Source organism: Schistocerca americana, chromosome 1, assembly GCF_021461395.2.
Source record: "Schistocerca americana isolate TAMUIC-IGC-003095 chromosome 1, iqSchAmer2.1, whole genome shotgun sequence".
NCBI classification, from domain to species: domain Eukaryota; kingdom Metazoa; phylum Arthropoda; class Insecta; order Orthoptera; family Acrididae; genus Schistocerca; species Schistocerca americana.
In genome coordinates this window covers 638,715,365-638,739,606 of record NC_060119.1, presented here as the reverse complement: position 1 = coordinate 638,739,606, position 24,242 = coordinate 638,715,365, and the positions used below count along the sequence as shown (strand labels likewise).

Here is a 24,242-nt window from a genome sequence, read left to right as displayed (position 1 = left end):
GAGAGTGACATGTGGCAGTGCAACATAGTTGATAGTGAAAGAATAGTGCTAGGAAAAGAGTGAAGGACGCATACCAGTGGTAGAGGAAAAAAGTGAAAGAGAAAATGGATGTGATCGAGAGCCAGTGACAGTGCGAAACAGTCTATGACACTGACAACGAGGAAGAGACAAGTAGTAGCAGTGGGAATGAATGAATGAGACAGTAGCAGTAAGAGAGAGCAAGAAGGAGACAGTGATGGAGGAGATAGTAGTAGTAGTAGGACAGAACGAAGGAGACTGTGGCTGTGACACAAGAGATAGTGGCGTTTAGAGACCCACATAGAGATGACAATGAACAGAGACGAGTGAGTGAGTGAGAATAGGCAGTTTGGAGTGGATGGGCAAGGAGTGGATGGGCATGAGAGGCGTGGACTTGTGGGTGTGAATAAGTAACTTAGGAGAGCTTGAGTGAGAGATGAGCTGCATATTAAAAAGAGCGCGAGTATGTTCTCATGCAGCCGGTACCCCCGTTTTCCAGTCAGAGCAGGAATATATTCCCATTTTTGTGCACCAATAGGAGCATTTTTTCCACTGGTATTGTATCCTCCTAAGCCCGTATCTCGCTGTAAGACCATGATGGTAAAGTTGGATAGACCTGTGCTCAAATGGACAGTTACCAATAATCGTTCTTCCAGCGCACTTTGCGGCTGGAGCAGGAAAGAGCGAAAGTGAGTCACACACAAACAATCCTCCGTCATAAACCATAACATGGCTGTCGAGTATGGATGCAGAGAGCGGCACCAAGCTCTACGGAGTGGCAGTTATACGCGCTGACCGCGCAGCTCTTGCTTTTCTCATCATCATCATCATCATCATCATCATCATCATCATCATTTAAGACTGATTATGTCTTTCAGCGTTCAGTCTGGAGCATAGTTCCCCTTATAAAATTCCTCCATGAATCCTTATTCAGTGCTACCATTGGTGCCTCTTCTGATGTTAAGCCTATTACTTCAAAATCATTCTTAACCGAATCCAGGTACCTTCTCCTTGGTCTACCCCAACTCCTCCTACCCTCTACTGCTGAACCCATGAGTCTCTTGGGTAACCTTGCTTCTCCCATCCGTGTAACATGACCCCACCATCCAAGCCTGTTCGCCCTGACTGCTACATCTATAGAGTTCATTCCCAGTTTTTCTTTGATTTCCTCCTTGTGGGCACCCTCCTGCCATTGTTCCCATCTACTAGTACCTGCAATCATCCTAGCTACTTTCATATCCGTAACCTCAACCTTATTGATAAGGTAACCTGAATCCACCCAGCTTTCGCTCCCATACAACAAAGTTGGTCGAAAGATTGCACGGTGCACAGATAACTTAGTCTTGGTACTGACTCCCTTCTTGCAGAAGAGAGTAGATCGTAGCTGAGCGCTCACTGCATTAGCTTTGCTACACCTCGCTTCCAGTTCTTTCACTATGTTGCCATCCTGTGAGAATATGCACCCTAAGTACTTGAAACCATCCACCTGTTCTAACTTTGTTCCCCCTATTTGGCACTCAATCCGTTTATATCTCTTTCAAACTGACATTACTTTCGTTTTGGAAATGATAATCTCCATACCATAGTCCTTACATTTCTGATCTAGCTCTGATATATTACTTTGCAAACTTTAAATCGAATCTGTCATGACAACTAAGTCATCCGCATATGCGAGACTGATTGTGTTCACATATCTTAATCTCACCCAGGCAGTCTATTCTTTTCAACGTATGATCCATAAATAATATGAACAACAGTGGAGATAGGTTGCAGCCTTGTCTTACCCTTGAACCATGAACTCAATTTACCGTCAACTCTAACTGCTGCCTGCCTTTTCTACTTAAAAGAATTCTGTACAGGGAACCGATATCGTGAACCGCAGTTCCGTCGCAACCGCTACTGCAACTTGCGCGAATTCGAATGTGGGTCAAGGCAGCGGGCCCCCGTGTCGGGCGGCGAGGACAGAGCGGGCTAGGTCGGGGAAGCCTGAAGCCGGCGCTCGCGCTGCGCCGCCTGCCGGCTTGGCCTACATTTCCCGAGCGGCCACACGCTGACAGCCGTGCGGAGACCCGCGCCCCTCCACACGCACCACCCACATCCAGTAGCCAGCTGCCGAGAGGCCTCTCAACCCGGTGGCGGCGTTCTCGGAAGCGCGAAAGCAGGCATTCCCCATTTCGCACTCACTGAATTGGCACAGCCGGTACCCGCAGCAGAAAATATACAGTGACGCAAATGCACCACGTGGCTGCTTTCACCATCGACCGGGCGCTCGCCAGGCCCTCTGGGTTTTCCGCCTGCGCCATATGCTGCCGATGGACTGGCGGCTCCTGCATCGCTGCAGTGGTCGTCGTTCACTAACTAGACGCTAGACACCACACACACACACACACACACACACACACACACAGTATATCTGTAAGAGTGACTGCCCTGATAACTAGGGCCATTGCCAGGTATTTTGCTGCCCGAAACGAGAACTGAAAAACGTCGTCCCTTTTTTTTACTACACTACTGGCCATTAAAATTGCTACACCAAGAAGAAATGCAGATGATAAACGGGGATTAATTGGACAAATATACTAGAACTGACATGTGATTACATTTTCACACAATTTGGGTGCATAGATCCTGAGAAATCAGTGCCCAGAACAACCACTTCTGGCCGTAATAACGGCCTTGATACGCCTGGGAATTGAGTCAAACAGAGCTTGGATGGCGTGTACAGATACAGCTGCCATTGCAGCTTCAACACGATAACACAGTTCATCAAGAGTAGTGCCTAGCGTATTGTCAGGAGCCAGTTTCTCGGCCACCATTGACCAGACGTTTTCAATTGGTGAGAGATCTGGAGAATGTGCTGGCCACGGCAGCAGTCGAACATTTTCTGTATCCAGAAAGGACCGTACAGGACCTGCAACATGCGGTCGTGCATTATCCTGCTCAAATGTAGGGTTTCGCAGGGATCGAATGAAGGGTGGAGCCACGAGTCGTAACACATCTGAAACGTAACGTCCACTGTTCAAAGTGCCGTCAATGCAATGCGAACAAGAGGTGACCGAGACGTGTAACCAATGGCACCCCATACCATCAAGCCGGGTGATACGCCAGTATGACGATGATGAATACAGGTCTCGAATGTGCGTTCACCGCGATGTCGCCAAAAACGGATGCGACCATCATGATGCTGTAAACGGAACCTCGATCCCTCCGAAAAAATGACGTTTTGCCATTCGTGCACCCAGGTTCGTCGGTGAGTACACCATCGCAGGCGCTCCTGTCTGAGATGCAGCGTCAAGGGTAACCGCAGCCATGGTCTCCGAGCTGATAGTCGATGCTGCTACAAACTTCGTCGAACTGTTCGTGCAGATGGTTGTTGTCTTGCAAACGTCCCCATCTGTTGACTCAGGGATCGAGACGTGGCTGCACGATCCGTTACACCCATGCGGATAAGATGCCTGTCATCTCGACTGCTAGTGATACGAGGCCGTTAGGATCCAGCACGGCGTTCCGTATTACCCTCCTGAACCCACCGATTCCATATTCTGCTAACAGTCATTGGATAACGACCAACGCGAGCAGCAATGTCGCGATACGATAAACCGCAATCGCGATAGGCTACAATCCGACCTTTATCAAAGTCTGAAACGTGATGGTACGCATTTCTCCTTCGTACACGAGGCATCACAAAAACGTTTCACCAGGCAACGCCGGTCAACTGCTGTTTGTGTATGAGAATTCGGTTGAAAACTTTCCTGATGTCAGCACGTTGTAGGTGTCGCCACCGACGCCAACCTTGTGTGAATGCTGTGAAAAGCTAATCATTTGCATATCACAGCATCTTCTTCCCGTCGGTTAAATTTCGCGTGTTTAGCACGTAATCTTCGTGGCCTAGCAATTTTAATGGCCAGTAGTGTACTATCGATCTCCCCGAACCAAGGAAGAGCATGAAAATTCTTCATTTAGAACCCAATAAATCTCCTAGTGGCACCCCTTCCCACCACTCAATGAACTTCCGTCCCAACTTTTGAGCAGGCTATCAACGTCTGCGAATATTTGTAAAAGACGTCTTATACAAACAACTCAACAAGCAACAAGCACTAACCTCTCTTCTTCCCATTTCTAGACTTCGACCGTAATGGTATTCGGCCTCGAACCTCCACTGGCATGCTCTTCCAATCAATGACATCCTTCCTAATAGCTTTCTACAACCACTACCTCATTTTCCACCTAATTACAGCCTTGCTCCAAGGCTCTGTCCTGTCACAACGCCTTTCTTCTGGTTCCAAAGCTACCTATTCCCGTGTAGCTACTACAGAACACTAAGGATACGTCCTTTCGTGCCGACCAGCCTACCGCCACTTCATCTCAGTGTTCCACACAACTTTATCTCAAAAATTACATCACTTAGTGTAATCAGTGGCACCTTTCCATCAACAGTGTGGCAAACAGTGTAAGTTCCAAGACAGACTGACACCGGCAGGGTTCGTAGTGTTTGACGGTTTTTGAGCTACAATATATAATTCTTTCCGAGAAGATATATATTACCGGAAAAAAATTAGTACACATGGAAAGACGAAGTCGAATTTGATCCGATGGCGGCATATGCCACCCGGGGCACAACAGATGTACTGATAATGGTTTCAAAGTCGTCCGCCAACAGATAGCGTAGTGGCATAGCTATCAGAGTAGCATCTGTGTCTACTCTTAATAGGGAATGCTGATAGCCAGAAGGTTTAGTGTCGCGCAAACGTATGAAGCAAGCAGCCACTTATACCACGGAGCCGCAGTCAAGCTTCCTACAGCCAACTGAGCGAGTTTGAAAGGTGTCAAATTGTGGTCCTTTCGGAGAATTGACAAACAAGTTGAGGCGCTGCATCAGTTGTGCAACAATGCTGGTATCTGTGGTCACGTGAACGTTCTCAGACCCGTAGAGGACGTTCTGGACTTCCAAACAGCACAGACACCCGCCAGGATCGTCGTATTGTAGGAGCAGCAGTGGCAGAACGTACAGCTACTGCAGCATAGGTTAGACGGGCTGTGAACCCAGATGTGTCAACACGAACTGCCCTGAACTGGTTATTAGCAATGGGAGTACTGGCACGCCCACCTCTGTCCTGTCTTCCCCCCCCCCCCCCCCCCCCCCGCCACGTCGTCGGCGTGCACGGCTGGACTGGTGGTGTCAGGGGACCACTTGGAAGACAGGATGACGCGCCGTCGTCTTCAGCGATGAAAGCAGATCTGCGTGCACGCAGGTGAAGGTCGTTTGCGCGTACGATGTAGTTCTGGTGAGCGTTGTCGTTGTAGAGTGAATTCATCCAAGACACATTGGCCTCGCACGTGGCCTAAAGGTCTGGGGAGTGATAAGCTACAACTCGCGTTCACCTTTGGTGTTTCTGGAGCGGACGCTTACCATCGCTCGGTACATGCGGAATGTTGTTAGACTCGTTCTTTTGCCTTCCTTGCAACAGGAACGCAATGTGTTGTCCCAACAGAATAATTTTCGCTCACACACTGTCCGTAAAATTCAATGTGCTCTGCAAGACGTTCAGCAACTTCCTTGAGAAACGAGATCTCCGGGCTTGTCTCCAATCGAGAATGCGTGGGAAATGATGGGACGAGAAGTGACTCATCCCTTTTTCCCAGGAAAGGGCAGAGGTATCTAGTAGAAATTTAGGTCTAATGCTGAGGCCTACGGTCCCTTGACGGTGTTAAAAATTTAAGCTTCTAAGTCAATGCAATCAGCAGATACGACAAAATATGTTACATATTTTGGTACTCGCAGACTCACTCATAAAAACCTATAGATTAATGCGATATGTAGATGAGCGCCTAGCGGTAGAGCGCATACCTGAAAACTGAGAGGCCGCGGGATCGTATCTCGGTCGGACCACGGATTTTTCAGCCTACGTTTTAACACTGCCTTGACCTCTGAACGATGTGACGGAATAGCCAGGTACAACATGTGATTCGGATTTCACGTTATACAGCATGTCCCCTTTCCCCATTTGGATAACTGGGATAGTTTAGGGACACGCAAGTCGGCGAAGTGGCGTCCAATAGAAATACCTCCACCAGGGAGTGAGGCACACGAAATTATTATTATCTGTGTGCATAATTAAGTTCGTGTAGACCCCTCACAGCGGTTTTTTTCTAATAGTTTTCATGTGGCAATACTTGCGGAGATGCTGAGATTGCACGACGTCACTTACTATTATTATTCTTATTTGCTTTTGTCAGGGATAATTGACCAAAACTGGTAATATTATTCAACATACGAATATTTAAGCGCACAGGAGAAAAAATTGTATTTTGAAATGAATCAAATTATCGGTATGTATAATGCGAGTCTGGGGCTATTTAGTTGTTATCTATGTACTACCACACAAGAATTAAGAAACTGTTAACCACAAACGCCGTCTTGAGTCATATACAGCGACGACACGAGGTATCCCATCTATTTCTCGTATTTCCGATGTCTGACCAGTCCCCAATAAGAAGATCACTCTTTTTAGCTTTTTACTAAGAACACTTCACGAAAAATTAAATATCATCAGCTATTTTTACAACAAAAATAGGAAAACCTACGACGATAACGAAAAAAGTTAAATACAATTAGCAAAAGGGAAAATCTATTAAACGACTGTAATGTAACTAACACTAACCGAATCCATCTAATCTAAGAAAACGAAGTTTCACATGTGACATTCCTGGAGTAAATAGTGCCACAAACAATTTGCGTGAGTGACTAAATGATTCATACGGTAAGCTCGCGTCCTCTGGCTAAGAAGCTACTAATATCGACATGACACTAGTCGTCGTATGTAGGCAGGAAACTAGCAGGTGATGTTTCCCCAGTCAGTAGTCTGTAGTCTGATTTGAAGATACGCCCATCTGCTTAACTCCTGGACCACTCCCAAGTATATGCAGAGTAAACAGTAGCAAGCGTCCTCAGTAATCTGTGCCACATGTTGCTAATGTAACCCTGTTCTGGTTGACCCACCACATGTCACTAACCAATTTCTGTTTTACACACATTTATATCCTCGATTATTGTATCTGACTCATCTGGGCATTTTATATGCCACGAAACTTTCAACGTTTTCCTTTAACATCACATTTCGAATGTCCTACCGTCATTTCGATCGCATTGTGTAATGGCGGTTAAGAAGGGCACGCAGCCAAGTAATTATTCTTGCAAAAAATGTCAACTTTCATCGTCTAAGACTTATTGCAGTATTATAGGTTCCATCTGGGTCATCAGGCGACTGCACTCACTGTTCTACCTGCACAAAAAAAGTTAAAATGCTTCGGATATGTGATCCCATACTTCAGTTTTATTTCGAACGAAGCACGTTTCCTCCGTGTAATAAACATCAATGCGTGCATCATCTGTAGACTGGTAACGGCGTAATAAGTAGGAGATTTTTCGAGATTTAGACCAACTGCAGCATGGTTATTTCCTCACATCACACGAGTAACAGTCGTTATCTACACCCGCCGTGAATTATGTATCGTTATTCACAAATTTAACTCAGAACAATTTCAGAACTACTCTTCATTACCGAGAAGCTCATTTAAAACACGTTTGCTGCTCCTCTAATAAAATCGGTGGAGAAATCCGTCATCGTTATACAGGGCGATTCAAAAACAAAGATCAGATTACAAACTGTGGGAGACGGAAACGCATTGCGCCTGCCACTGGATAGAGGAAGGTTCAAAGTTTTATGTTCGCACAGACACTACATCATATTCTCAACATGATCACCATGCGTTGCTCGAGGAACGTCAAAATGGAAGTCCATTTCATTCCACACACGAATCAACAGCTCCTTCTTTACTGAATCGACAGCTTCAACAATTCGGTTTCACAGTCTTGAACAGTAGTTGCCATAGTTGGGTCAAACATTCTCTCTTCTACACAACCCCCCTCCCCCCCCCCCCCCCACACACACACACACATACACAAACAAAGAAAGTCACAAGGTGAGAACTGGTGCTCTGGGAGGACAAAAACAGTGAACAAGACACTGCTGTCCACTTCTTCCAATGATGCCGCACTTCAAGGGGAAAGTGAGGCGGGGCGCTGTCATCGGTAAAAAATGAGACCACTGGAATGTTCATTGAAGTTGAGAAAATTTTGCATCAAGTCCAGGTATGACATTCCTGTCGCAGTTACCTCCGTAAAAAATAAATGTCCATTTCACTACAAACAAACAACAGCGTAGCTGCATCAAAGCTTTGAGCCTTCCTCTATCCAGTGACATGTGCAATGTATTTCTATCTTTTATAGTTCGCCTGTAATAAACAACTGAAATCTGTTCTTTCTTGAATCACCCTGTATGTAAACATATCGCTTGTTGTAACATCAAGATATCCAAATAGCTGATACCTCAGATCACTATTGGTGTATAATTTTTGTGTCAGATCTTTTATTCACTTATGATTTTTTTTTATCAACAGTCCATCTATGTTTGAGAGTAACAGACTCAGAAGTACAATACTATAAGGATAAATGATCTATATTACCGTTTAATAAACCTAACTTTGGCACAGAAAGGAATGAAATATACAGCTATAAAACTCTTTGACAATCTACCCACGTCTGACAGACAAGTGTTTTCAACTGTAAATTTTGATGTTTCTCCGCAACAACTCCTATAATATAGAGAAATTCTAGAGTAAAAGTCATTTTTAAAGAAAAGAACCTGGAAATGGTCTTTTTTTTTAATTGTATATAAGTGCTGTTGAGTTTTGTTGAGACGTTGCACATCATAACGTTAATCTTGAATTTGGTCAATGGACCAAGTAGCCAATTACAGAAAAGAAAACGTCATAATTATGAGGTTGTTGGTCGGAATATCCCAAAAGGTAGGTTAATCCACCTAATCGGAATGAGTTTCCTTTCTCCGTGCACAGCGGCCTCCTACCTCGCGATGTATGAGACTCTTTTAATTCTATCTGATGACTGCGAGTAACCGTAATGGTTGTGCGTATCGTGCTGTGACGTATTTGGATAGTATGAGAGAAGGAAGATAGCGAAACACGGTGCCGGCATATAGCAGACTCACGTTAACGTTCCATTAATGATTAAAGAAACATTTGGTAAACAAACACGTTTTCTTGTCGGAAATTTGAGGAGCCATATAACTGGTCACAGTTGTTTGGTACTCTGCCTTACTAAAATAGCATTGCGTGATAATGCGGGCACTGGCAGCAGGTGCGCCATGCTTCAGAATCCGTCGCGACCGTACGTTTGCTGCTTTTAACTTCAGCGGTCGTACGGCGTACTCCAAACACGCGAGCGTCCTCGGCGGCCCGGGCACGCTACAACGCCCCCCACTACCTCTCCGCCTTGCGTACACGCCGCCTCCCAGGCAGACCATTCATAAGCAAGGCCGGCCAGCGACGCCGACGGTAACCGGCATGCACTCTGCTGCGCATGCGCACAAGCGATGCAGGGCTGCCATCAGCCGACGTAACACCCTGACGCTTCTACCGCGGCGACCAATGAAGCGTTCTAGAAATACGAGTCAAAACTCCGCTGTAAATCATATCGCCATTCACCAGTTGAACATTATAAAGAATATACTAATTATCTGATAACCTGTCTGCTCACATCCTCTTTACGCCCGATACAGTGGTTTTTTTTTCTTTTCTTTTATTTTTTTTTTCTCGCAGCACTAGAGCTTTACAGTTATATAAACTCAATGTTTGTAACAAAAATTGGCCATAGGGTCAAAATAGGAATACGGGTTTGTGTTCTATGTTATTGATGACGCAGTGTGTTCTACCTAATGTGGGCGCTCCAAATACTACGCCCACTCTATGAAGACTAGACGAGGTACGTGTTGAGAGTAGCTGACTCGGTAGGTAATTCTTTCCAATTGTTACCAACATTGGTTACTAGGTAACTCACTGCTTAACCTATTTAAAATGTCAATAAGTATTCAAAACGTAATTAAACGTAACAAGTCGCTTCTATATTCGTTTATTTCGGGGTCAGTTAACGATGGCGGTGGCCGGAAGGATTAATACCGATCGATGCCACTCCATTTTCTCCGTTCTTAACGATTCAGCTAATCCCATCGGCCCGACAGTCTTCTTGAAGTGCGTGTATAGTGTTAAACAATCTACTCGACGTACTGAAACAAGTAAAGGAGGGAAAGGGCAAGATATTTTGCTACACGTTATTTTTGTATTTAGCGATACACTGAAACAACAATTCTGAGGGGGAAAAAAATTAAAAATTGGTTTATGTCACGACCATCCCTTGCGTCGCAACCAGCCCACTATATCGTCTACATACAAAAAAAAAAGACTGTTTTCATGCGTAGTTTACTAGCACAGTACTCTCTTAAAATATTAGTCATTGTGACTTTACTAGCAAATCTCTTTACTACCCAGAAAACTGACTTAAATACTTAGTGATACAAAGTATACATAACGAAAACAACATTAATTTTCTTGCCAACTTTATCGTCTAAGGCATACGAAAATAAGACAAATTCGGAAAACATGGGTTCACAAGACAGTGGCTTGCTCTTTGCTCTCAATAATTAGACATAAATTTTGTCCCCAACCTTTGTCAGCATACCACACCAGCACACCACGTGCGTTATTCCGCGGCACGAAACTTCTGCACACTCACGGCGACAACGTGGAGCTGTTTAATGACAATGCTTTTAGGAAAAAAGCGACAACCAGTTTCTCGTTTTCTTTGTTTGCCTGTGAGACTCGTGTCGCTTCTTTCCTCAACGCTGCGCCGACGAAGAGGAACAACACGATCTCATCAAGTAGCTGACTCAGTCTGTCTGACCAGATGCAGCCAGGCTTGGGTAAGAGCAGACATGATTACAGCAGATCCTCTGACCACATCGAGCACTAAAGAAATCTGAACCACGTGAAAAGAAAAGGCAGTTGGACAAGAACAGAAATCTATCTGACATTTTACCTACCAAGCGAGAGTCCTCTCTGCCTGTTGGATGTCACACCGGCACTATGGGCAGGAACAGCGAACTGAAAATAGAGAAATAAAATTGTGTGAGGTATGCGTGTACAAATATATTTCCGGAGTAGCAACTAGTGTACACTGAGTTGTCGCTATTGTCACACTCAACAACATACGAAAATTTGTCCTACTGATAACATTTCCATGCACTGGCAGTTATGTCACTCAAGAATTGACTGGATTTTCCATCGGTGATTGGCAAAACATGGGAACAACATTTCACTGGGAACACTTTCCTTATGTTCTACAAAATATTACTTATTTCATCACGAATCGGCGTTCGGCTTCATAGGCCGTCGTCAGGAGACAACTACATGTCACAAACACAGATAAAATGGAGTGCCAATTACGCAGATAATACTTATCCAGGAAATACAAAAGTGATGACTCACAGAAAGTTTACAAAGGAAAGTATTACGTTTTTATATCACCTTTGCGGAACAGGTTTTAACAGAAAACCACCCACACGATGTACACGTAGATCGTGAACTTTCACCGTAAAGAAAAGAAGAAAGATTACCCTCCTGAGCCGGCCGAAGTGGCCGTGCGGTTAAAGGCGCTGCAGTCTGGAACCGCAAGACCGCTACGGTCGCAGGTTCGAATCCTGCCTCGGGCATGGATGTTTGTGATGTCCTTACGTTACTTAGGTTTAACTAGTTCTAAGTTCTAGGGGACTAATGACCGCAGCAGTTGAGTCCCATAGTGCTCAGAGCCATTTGAACCATTACCCTCCTGGAAATTCTTGAAATCAATAAACACATGGTGCAAAATGTCAGCTTAGTTTTAAATGGCCAAACTCAATTTCCTTTTCCCCTCTCTGTTAAATTACGTTTCAGTTATACAGATGCTAAATTGCAATTGCAAATTCAACTTCGTTTATCATCTGTTGTTAAATGTAACGATATCCACTTAAAAGGGTCTGTTTTTTTTATTTTTATTGTATGGTAATATATCTGTTTGTGCATGATGTAAAAATCTATGTTTTTCCTTTGTAAATACTCCATATATCATAATTTCTTTGTTTTTTGTTTTCTGTGTATCGTCCGTATAAGTAATATCTATGCAAGTCGCACGTCATTCTACCTGTGTATGCGACATTCACTTGTCACTCGACGATGATCTAAGAATCCTAGAGGGATTTCGTTACGAAATAAATAATATTTTGCAGCGCATCAGGAAAAAGTTTCTCAGTTAACGTCACTTTAGAATATTAGCCAGCAAACAAATATTTCATTATGTTGGAGTGTATATACAAAACATCTACTGCATCCTTAGTTTCGCGCTGAATAACGCAATATTAATAAAGATAACAATTGCTGCAAGGTCATTGCCATTGCTCTTTCTGAGCGATTCAGTCCAATGGCTCAAAGGAAGCCCTGACTGAAGGTGAAAAAGATGCAAACAAAAATTACATATAGAGTAACATATAGGAAGCCATCTAAAAGTTACAGCCACAGTAATAGAAAGAAATAAAGATAAGAAACAAGTAGTATTACACACATTGTAAACTTAACTCGATGTTCAGAACAGATAAAAAGTTAAAGAAATGTAGAATAGATTAGCATGAAAATTCACATGTATGTTATTTTATATGTAAAGGAACACAGTAATCATCACGAGAGTAGAGTGTTACAAATAAACAAATAAATTACAGATAAATTACTTGGGCACGACTGTCGACAAGTCTTTCGCCGCCATTGCGCCCACGATCCAAACTCCACAGACTCTCGAGCCTACTTGGACCGACTATCACCCCTGGGATAAAAGATATGGCGGTAAGTGATGTAGCCATAGTCTGTGGTTTGTTTCCAGAATGAATCTTTCACTGTACAGCTAAGCGTGCGGTATTTCGATACTTTCTGACGACTGAAATTATGTGCTGGACCAAAACGCGAGCCGGCCGTGGTGTCCGTGCGGTTCTAGGCGCTTCCGTCCGGAACCGCTCTGCTGCTACGGTCGCAGGTTCGAATCCTGCCTCGGGCATAGATGTGCGTGACGTCGTTAGGTTAGTTAGGTTTAAGTAGTTCTAAGTCTAGGGGACTGATGACCTCAGATGATAAGTCCCATAGTGCTTAGAGCCATTTAAACCATTTTGAACCAAAAGGCGAACACGAAACTTATATAATAAATAGAAGCAGTGCGTGTCGCGTTTCGATAGAACATCTGCTGAGCACACCCCGTTAAATCAAGGGTCCGGATTAAAGTGACGAACGGGAACAGAGTTTTAATATACAATCATACGCGCCATTACACAGTGAAATACCTGCCACTGATGAATAAATTTATTTGCAAATTGAGATTTACAACCACATCTACACGACTGTAACAACAGTAATATCACAAATTGAGTCCGCCTTGATGCAAAACACCTCGTCATTCGTTTATTTCTTTACCATCCCAAACTAGTTTCGGCGACAAATATCACCATCATCAGCGGGGTTTTTTAATCTAAAAACATGCAGCAAATAGCATGATTATACACACAGTAAAACATTATTACATTTTTACTATTCGTCTTTTTAAATATACACTCCTGGAAATTGAAATAAGAACATCGTGAATTCATTGTCCCAGGAAGGGGAAACTTTATTGACACATTCCTGGGGTCAGATACATCACATGATCACACTGACAGAACCACAGGCACATAGACACAGGCAACAGAGCATGCACAATGTCGGCACTAGTACAGTGTATATCCACCTTTCGCAGCAATGCAGGCTGCTATTCTCCCATGGAGACGATCGTAGAGATGCTGGATGTAGTCCTGTGGAACGGCTTGCCATGCCATTTCCACCTGGCGCCTCAGTTGGACCAGCGTTCGTGCTGGACGTGCAGACCGCGTGAGACGACGCTTCATCCAGTCCCAAACATGCTCAATGGGGGACAGATACGGAGATCTTGCTGGCCAGGGTAGTTGACTTACACCTTCTAGAGCACGTTGGGTGGCACGGGATACATGCGGACGTGCATTGTCCTGTTGGAACAGCAAGTTCCCTTGCCGGTCTAGGAAGGGTAGAACGATGGGTTCGATGACGGTTTGGATGTACCGTGCACTATTCAGTGTCCCCTCGACGATCACCAGTGGTGTACGGCCAGTGTAGGAGATCGCTCCCCACACCATGATGCCGGGTGTTGGCCCTGTGTGCCTCGGTCGTATGCAGTCCTGATTGTGGCGCTCACCTGCAAGGCGCCAAACACGCATACGACCATCATTGGCACCAAGGCAGAAGCGACTCTCATCGCTGAAGACGACACGTCTCCATTCGTCCCTCCATTCACGCCTGTCGCGACGCCACTGGAGGCGGGCTGCACGATGTTGGGGCGTGAGCGGAAGACGGCCTAACGGTGTGCGGGACCGTAGCCCAGCTTCATGGAGACGGTTGCGAATGGTCCTCGCCGATACCCCAGGAGCAACAGTGTCCCTAATTTGCTGGGAAGTGGCGGTGCGGTCCCCTACGGCACTGCGTAGGATCCTACGGTCTTGGCGTGCATCCGTGCGTCGCTGCGGTCCGGTCCCAGGTCGACGGGCACGTGCACCTTCCGCCGACCACTGGCGACAACATCGATGTACCGTGGAGACCTCACGCCCCACGTGTTGAGCAATTCGGCGGTACGTCCACCCGACCTCCCGCATGCCCACTATACGCCCTCGCTCAAAGTCCGTCAACTGCACATACGGCATGCTACCAGTGTTAAAGACTGCAATGGAGCTCCGTATGCCACGGTAAACTGGGTGACACTGACGGCGGCGGTGCACAAATGCTGCGCAGCTAGCGCCATTCGACGGCCAACACCGCGGTTCCTGGTGTGTCCGCTGTGCCGTGCGTGTGATCATTGCTTGTACAGCCCTCTCGCAGTGTCCGGAGCAAGTATGGTGGGTCTGACACACCGGTGTCAATGTGTTCTTTTTTCCATTTCCAGGAGTGTAGTTTCCTATAGATACCTTCATACTGCCTTATTTATTGTATGTTACAGCATCTTTCAAGCAATTATTGGTACTGTTTGCGACATATTTTCTGTGCTCTTTTTTTCTGTTGTCGTTTTTTTCTTAGCGAACATCACGTCATCTGCAACCATGTGAGCGACTGTTAGTGAACAAAACAGTTTGGGATAATAAAGAAATAAACGAATAACAAGGTGTTTTGCATCAAGGCTGACTCAATTTTTGATATTACTGTTTTTTCTATGCAAACACGGACCAAATGGAAGAGTTCCAAGATAAAATCTTGTACACGACTTTAATTCACATCGTGCAGAGCGGGAATAGAACTGCTTTCTTTTGATTGCTTCTCTACACTCCCACTCTCGAACAGACATGGGAGAATGGAACACCTAACTCTTCCGTGAGGGCTTTGTCTTCTCTTATTTATCAAGGTTGTCATTGTTCCGGATGAGAGTGTGGTGCAAGGTTCCTGTAACAGTGTAATTAAGGTGTCGGAAAACTCAGTACACATGGACAGAAGCTTGAGTTCGAAGAAGGCTTGGGATCGAGCACTCAGTTTATTAATATCTCGCCGGTCGTCTCATCCACCACAGCTAAAAGAATGTGCGTTTCATTGGCTCTGCGTTTCACAGCGCAGTCTCTGAATAACAAAAGACCACCAAAGGGCGTAGCGGGCGCCGAAAGTTGAATTCGGGTATAAATAACAACGCGATACTGTTAATATTTCACAGTCTGCTTGGAGACCAGGAAGGAATTAGACATAATAAAGCTTGCAGCATCGGGGGGAGGCGTCAGGTGGGTTGATCGTCGAAATATTTCGCATAAAAAATGGAACCAACAGCTCATCTGTACACCCAAAAGCGTACCATTTATCAGTCACGCCGGAAAGATCCGAGATATAACAAATGTCTTCTTTATGGTTGACACAAAACGTGCAAAAGCAATGAGATCATTTCGTGGTGAGAAAAAAACTGCTGCTTTATCGACTATTCATCAATAACAGTTCAGAAGTTTCAGCAGCGTTTGCTTTTAATTTACAGACAGGGAACGAAGCAGACAGCTGTAGTAGCTCTCAGGTCAGATTACCAAGCAGTAACCTCGAGTCTGTAGCGTAGGAGTACGTTCGCGCCACCTTTACTGGCTGTAGTGTTCCATCTTACTTTTAATGAAGGCTTTTATATTTCGACACACAAAAATGGTCAGGCACGTCGGACAAATATTCCTAGATGTGCTGCAAGGAAGTGATATTGAATTGATTATGTCCGCATTAGCAAACATCAGGTTGTTAGTTACAACGTACAAAAAAGCAGGATATGAAATTTCTGCGAAGTATGTGATGATCGTGGTTCCTGACAGTAAATGAGACACAGTTCTGTCGATAAGTATGAATCAAATATGTAAGAAGTTATTCAACTGCACGTTGCAATCATCAGGTCCACCACTGCTGCTCTCTCTCTCTCTCTCTCTCTCTCTCTCTCTCTCTCTCACACACACACACACACACACACACACACACACCTCTCTGAACTTGGCATCATCTGCACAAAATGACACCCTTCATTTGAAATTAGACATCTACGATAGATGTCTTATAACTGTAAGTTTTAATTCAAATTGGTCAAATATTTGTATATTTCTTGATACACACTGAAGCCAATCTTGGCCAGCTCCTCTAGGGGATTGGATGTGGTACTTATGTTCAGATCGTAGTAACTGACAAGTAAATCGTCTCCATTACGTTACCGTATCGTCCTCCGATTACTAAAATGGCTGAATGAGCCCAACCCGAAAGCCAATAAATTGAAATTTTTTTAAAAATCGTGGTCATTAACGTTTCTCTTTGGGTCATCTTCCTTGTGGTTCTGTAGTTGCAGCGAAACATAATACACCCATTTCTTCTTCCTGCCCGCGAGAGCTGTTAGGTCTATGTGACACACCAACCCAGAGGAAGTGTTTGTTCTAATATCCGCGATTCGCCTCACTTGCGTACAAGCAACACTTAGACAAAAAATTCGAATGCCTACACAGTTTTTACAGTATTTGCTAGTGTTTGTCATCATATTGCATTTGTAGTGCAATGGTAGGTTTCGGTTCAGTTTTGTATTTTTTAACATCGAGATATTCCCAAACAAAAATATTTCGTGAAGCAACGGGTTCATGTGATGTGTAGACAAATCAGCAACCTAAATAATTGTTTACCTTTTAGAACTTGTACTGAATCGACCCATTTTCCTTCATGATCATCACGTTCTCATTTCTTACTTCCGGTCAAACGGGGAGCCGTTTAAAGAACATAGACGTACCAATGTCAGATGTCAGAGATATTATTTAGTCTACCACTTGTGACAACCTGCTGCCCTATGAAAATCTACCACGACAACTTCTTAACTCTCTGTATCTCCGACACCTAAAGTTATTACGTCACCTATTTTGCGAGTTAATAAGCTCTCGTGTCTTTGCACCCGTACCTCCTCATAACGGAGCTCTTCTGCAAAAATATTCCTCCCTTCGTTTCTGACCTGTCTAGTGTTCCGCAGCAGTACGCGTGAAATGCATCTCACGTTCCCAGAGTTCTGGAGTCACGCCGGTACGGAACGCCGTCATTCAGCCACGTTGCTACCAGACAGTGAGAAAGCAGGAGACAGCTCAGCAAATGCGTCACTGAGCCACCTGACAGCAGGTGCTGAGTCGGAAGAAAGCGTCGCCGTCTCCGATTCACGGACTCCAAGCCAGGGTCACATCCGTTCACAGTCACGACAATCTGTCCCGTAGAAGAGGCACATTTCGCTGCATATCTTACGACTCGATGAGTTGGGAAAAAATCCTCGACGAAAATGTGGAGATCGCCGTTTCGGCTCCCGGAAGCTGCGGAATTACGTTTATGAAGGGACTCCGTGAAAAAAGTCTATATTGCATGACCCCGTGTCACACTTCGTGAACGAAGTCATTGTATGCTCTGCGTAAGGGTGGTCAGCTCATCGCTCTGCTAGTAGTTGGCAGCTTTCCAACGTATCGTCATACAACCTCACGCGGCTCTTTGCACTCCATTCCATCCTCTCCTGATTTCAAAGTCCCTAGCGGCAAAGGGAATCAAAAAATGGTTCAAATGGCTCTGAGCACTATGGGACTTAACATATGAGGTCATCAGTCCCGCAGTCCGGCCTCGAGCATGGATGTGTGTGACGTCCTTAGGTTAGTTAGGTTTAAGTAGCTCTAAATCTAAGGGACTGGTGACGTCAAGTGTTATGTCCCGCCGGCCGCGGTGGCCGAGCGGTTCTAGGCGCTTCAGTCCGGAACCGCGTGACTGCTACGGTCGCAGGTTCGAATCCTGTCTCGGGCATGGATGTGTGTGCTGTCCTTAGGTTAGTTAGGTTTAAGTAGTTCTAAGCACTAGGGGACTGATGACCTCTGATGTTAAGTCCCATAATGCTCAGAGCCATTTGTTATGTCCCATAGTGCTTAGAGCCATTTGAAACATTTGAACCATGCAGGTGGCAGCAGCGTCATCTGGCGAGGAATGACTACTAGTCAGTCACACGCACAGTGCATATAGTATCAGTGATCCTGCAGTCCGTGTGTAGAACGAGAACGGCTCGCGACCTATCTCAGTTTCACACAGGGCATGAGCATTTCAGAAACTGCATGACTTGTCGGTTGTTCGAGGAGCACTGTGGCGAGTGTCTTCAGTACGGGCGAAACCAACGTGAAACTACATCCAGACATCGTGGGCTCAGGCGGACGTTGTAGGCTGAGCAGACTGGTAAAACAGGACAGGTGGCGAACTGCGGCGGAGTTAACAACAGACTGGGGAGAATACAACTATGCCTGAACACTCAGTGCATGGAATACTTCTCGTAACGATGGGCCTCCACAGCCGACGATCCAATGGTAACATCGGCAGCTACGGCTGAGAGAGCACGTCACCATCGGCACTGGACGTTGGCGCAGTGGCAGGGAGTTGCATGATCTGATGAATCCGGTACCTTCTTCATCATGCCGATGGGTCGAAGCGAATCCATCGTCTTCCAGGGGAACAGCTCCTTGACACATGTACTGTAGGACGAAGACAAGCTGGTGGTGGCTGCACTATGCTCTCGAGAAAATTCACGTCCGCATCCATAGGTCCAGTGGAGCTCGTGCAAGGCACCATGAAGTCCAAGAAATATCGTACACTGGATGCAGACTGCGCACACCCCTTTATGACGATCATGTTTTCCGACGGCAGTGGCATTTTTCAACAAGATAATGCGACATGTCACAAGGCCACGAGTATGATAGGAATGGTTTGAGGAACACAGTGGCGAGTTCTAATTGATGTTCTAGCCCCCCAACTCACCAGATCTGGGATGTGATTGAACGTGGCGCCAGAGTTCAACGCTCCCCCTCTCCGGAATTTACGGGAATTAAATGACTTTTGTGAGCGGATGTGGTGCCAACTTCCTCCAGTGAACTGCCAAGGCTTCATTGCTTCCACGCCACGCCGCGTCGCCGCTGTTGTCCGTGCCACAGGCGGACGTACCGGCTACTAGGTTGGTGGTCAACACGTTCTGCCTGATATTTGTATATCCGGAAGTGTGAGGTGAAACAGAAGCAAAGCATCGAACATAAAAAAGTGCACATCTTTCTGCGTATTTGAAATCAAAACCAGCTCCATTTCATAGACTGTAACACGCTTGGTCCTCCTTGACTTGTTGGTCCTGATGCTGCCACTCATGCATCTCTCACTCTTCGACGGCACTTCTGAATTCGCCAGGTATGTGATGGAGACTTCCTTCCTCGACGCTCTCCAAATTATGACCCGTCCCTCAGTCGCGTTCATATCAGGGAATAATGCACGCAACCACACTGAGAATGCACGTGGGAGCCCACCGAGTTTTTCTGCAATCGAAAGAGTGTTGAGAAAAATGTTTCCTTTCGGCAACATAATTTATCTAGATGTTTTTATCATTTCTTATGATGCGTATCGGTCGTAGCTTTCATCAGATCAAAATAAGAAGAGGGATAAATATATTTATCTATTCGTAGTGTGATGGGTTGACGTGGTTCATTACCCCCCTCATTACAATGATAGGTGCCAGATTATCACTTATCACTGTACTGTTGATTACATTTGTTGACGATATACATTTTATCTATCCTTTCTACATCCGAGGAACGCTATGACCATAACGCCTCGTAAGAAATAACAAATACATTGCGATCTAGACACATTTCTATCCCATGTAGAAGTTTCCGAAACATTTTTTTAAAAATAAAAACCATGTAAGTAATGGGAGAGCTAAGGTTGTGCCACGTTTCTGAAGGAAGTCACAGTTTCTCCCTCTCCCTATCCCCCCCCCCCCCCCTCCTCCCTTATCTATGCCTAAGGTTTTAAAAATAATAACGATACGTCATAATTAATATATTATAGCATTTTATATAATTTGTTTACGTCTGTGCTTGTACACCGCTTCTTCACGTCTTCCATTAAATTGCAGTTCACATAAATACTTATCCAAAAAGCGCTTGGCCATTAATTTGAGAAGTGCCTGTGTTGTGCAGTTGTTTTAAGGATTGTAACATTAAACAAGTTTTCAGGCTCTGACAAAGTCAGAATTTATACGGAAAATCGAAGTGTGGACCCGCTACTACTAGGATTTCACTTAGCTCTAGTAAGATGAACAAAGGTCTACAGTTATGCGAGCATATAACTGAGGGAATTGCTGTATCATTCTGTAGTTTACACCTACGTAAGGGGAAGTCACTCTTTCTGTTATTTTTTTCTTAGCGGAACATCTGTCCTGCGTGCTGCTTGGATGTGATGAAATATTTCGCAGCGACAGTGTATTTGTGGAAAGTCAAGCATGCCGGAAGTAGCCAGCTCCAACTCATCTCTGATTCGTCAGTGCTTACAAGAATTTTCTAATTTCTCTACAGACGAAAGAGTTATTCACTGCAATGTGTGCAACGAAGACGTAAGTAAAATGTTAACCTTTTATCTGCTATGCCCACTCAGCGAACAGTGATGCCACTGTTTTTCCAGAGTTAACTTGGACCAGACACATGCAAATGCAAAAATATTGATTCTAAACCCTTAATGTAGGTTAATTTTGCTAAGTAGATCTCTTACGTAAGTTCTCCCACAAAGTATTTATGATTTCTTCTTGTTTTTAGGTACGTTATGAACACACGTCGCATTTAAGTCAGCATGTTGCAGGCATTAAACACTAGGGAAATTTAAAAAATTTAATCAAACTTGACACAAACGTTTGTAACTAAATCAAATGCAACAAACAAAAACGAATTTCATCTTGACGAGTGTATCAAGCCATCGTTGCAGCAAACATACCATGCAGTTGAAAATAGCCAGTTCAAAAGTTTTCTAGAGAAATACTGTCACTGCAGCATTTCATCAGAATCCATACTGGGCAATAACTGTTTAGATCATCTAAAGTACCCAACAATTTCCTGCTTCACTGCATGCATAAAATCTCATTATACATATTTGGTCCCTATTATTAAAGCTCTAGAGTGTTCAGGGAAACCAATCTACACGCAACCTCGATTGACAGAAGAGGTGACAGAAAAAGTGAACTTGTTCAAAAACGTTAAATTGCGTGTGAATTCCTAAGGGACCAAACTGCTGAGGTCATCGGTCCCTAGACTCACACACTACTTAAACTAACCCATGCTGGAGGGAGGACTCGAACCTCCGGCGGGAGGGGCCGCGCAATCCGTGACACGGCGCCTCAAACTGCGCAGCCACTCAGCGCGTCGATATCAACTTAGTCCCAGTTCTATTCGTATGAAAGTTAGTCCGTTGCGCCTAATACCGTCATTTAAGTAAGCACCGGTGACATCTGTTGACGTGGAAGGCTCACTCTCAGCGTATAAGATGATACTAACAGACAAGAGGTGCATGCAGTTTCTCAACGGAAAATCTGGAGAAAAATTAGTTATTTACTGTGACTGTAATAATGGACATGGACAATAATATAATGTGGATTTTTGCCAATCTATTTATCTTTCGAGACAGCAAAATGTCAAATTTTGGTCTCCTATTTTCTGAGTTCTATAACCTATTCTTGTAAGTTATAGAACATATTTTAGGTATATAATTTAATATTTTTAGAACCTAAACGTCCGAGGTGAGTGTTCATCGGAGGTGTGGTTATCATCTGGAGTGCCCCAGGGAAGTGTGGTAGGTCCGCTGTTGTTTTCTATCTACATAAATGATCTTTTGGATAGGGTGGATAGCAATGTGCGGCTGTTTGCTAATGATGCTGTGGTGTACGGGAAGGTGTCGTCGTTGAGTGACTGTAGAAGGATACAAGATAACTTGGACAGAATTTGTGATTGGTGTAAAGAATGGCAGCTAAGTCTAAATATAGATAAATGTAAATTAGCCGGCCAGAGTGGCCGTGCGGTTCTAGGCGCTACAGTCTGTAGCCGAGCGACCGCAACGGTCGCAGGTTCGAATCCTGCCTCGGGCGCCGGCCGAAGTGGCCGTGCGGTTAAAGGAGCTGCAGTCTGGAACCGCAAGACCGCTACGGTCGCAGGTTCGAATCCTGCCTCGGGCATGGATGTTTGTGATGTCCTTAGGTTAGTTAGGTTTAACTAGTTCTAAGTTCTAGGGGACTCATGACCTCAGCAGTTGAGTCCCATAGTGCTCAGAGCCATTTGAACCATTAGCCTGCCTCGGGCATGGATGTGTGTGATGTCCTTAGGTTAGTTAGGTTTAAGTAGTTCTAAGTTCTAGGCGACTGATGACCTCAGAAGTTAAGTCGCATAGTGCTCAGAGCCATTTGAACCAATGTACATTGATGCAGATGAATAGGAAAAAGAATCCTGTAATGTTTGAATACTCCATTAGTAGTGTAGCGCTTGACACAGTCACGTAGATTAAATATTTGGGCGTAACATTGCAGAGCGATATGAAGTGGGACAAGCATGTAATGGCAGCTGTGGGGAAGCAGGATGGTCGGTTCATTGGTAGAATTTTGGGAAGATGTGGTTCATCTGTAAAGGAGACCGCTTATACAGGGTGTTACAAAAAGGTACGGCCAAACTCTCAGGAAACATTCCTCACACACAAATAAAGAAAAGATGTTACGTGCATGTGTCCGGAAACGCTTAATTTCCATGTTAGAGCTCATTTTAGTTTCGTCAGTATGTGTTGTACTTCCTCGATTCACCGCCACGTTATCATGATTTCATACGGAATACTCCACCTGTGCTGCTAGAACATGTGCCTTTACAAGTACGACACAACATGTGGTTCATGCACGATGGAGCTCCTGTACATTTCAGTCGAAGTGTTCGTACGCTTCTCAACAACAGATTCGGTGACCGACGGATTGGTAGAGGCGGACCAATTCCATGGCCTCCACGCTCTCTGACCTCAACCCTCTTGACTTTCATTTATGGGGGCATTTGAAAGCTCTTGTCTACGTAACCCCAGTGCCAAATGTAGAGACTCTTCGTGCTCGTATTGTGGACGGCTGTGATACAATACGCCATTTCCCAGGGATGCATCAGCGCATCAGGGATTCCATGCGACGGAGAGTGGATGCATGTATCCTCGCTAACGGAGGACATTTTGAACATTTCCTGTAACAAAGTGTTTGAAGTCACGCTGGTACGTTCTGTTGCTGTGTGTTTCCATTGCATGATTAATGTGATTTGAAGAGAAGTAATAAAATGAGCTCTAACATGGAAAGTAAGCGTTTCCGGACACATGTCCACATAACATATTTTCTTTCTTTGTGTGTGAGGAATGCTTCCTGAAAGTTTGGCCGTACCTTTTTGTAACACCCTGTAGAACGCTGGTGCGACCAATTCTTGAGTACTGCTCGAGCTTTTGGGATCCCTATCAGGTCGGATTGAGGGAGGACATAGATGCAATTCAGAGGCGGGCTGATAGATTTGTTACTGGTAGATTTGATCATCACGCTAGTGTTACGGAAATGCTTCAGGAACTCGGGTCGGAGTCTCTAGAGGAAAGGAGGCGTTCTTTTCGTGAATCGCTACTGAGGAAATTTAGAGAACCAGCATTTGAGGCTGATTGCAGTTTTCACTGCCGCCAACTTACATTTCGCGGAAAGACCACAAAGATAAGATAAGAGAGATTAGGGTTCGTACAGAGGCATACAGGTAGTCATTTTTCCCTCGTTCTGTTTGGGAGTGCAACAGGGAGAGAAGATGCTAGTTGTGGTACCCTCTGCCACGCACCGTATGGTGGATTGCGTAGTATGTAAGTAGATGTAGATGTAGATGTACATATCAATACGC

At 44.8% G+C, this 24,242-nt stretch overlaps 1 protein-coding gene across 1 annotated transcript in view; it reads right to left on the bottom strand.

Moving 5' to 3' along the window:
* LOC124607652 overlaps nucleotides 1–24,242 on the bottom strand; it is a 653,970-nt gene that overhangs the window by 479,198 nt on the left and 150,530 nt on the right. The window contains exon 3 of the mRNA XM_047139922.1: nucleotides 10,974–11,034. The gene's annotated coding sequence lies outside the window, so the exon portion shown is untranslated. The remainder of the gene's footprint in view (nucleotides 1–10,973; nucleotides 11,035–24,242) is intronic.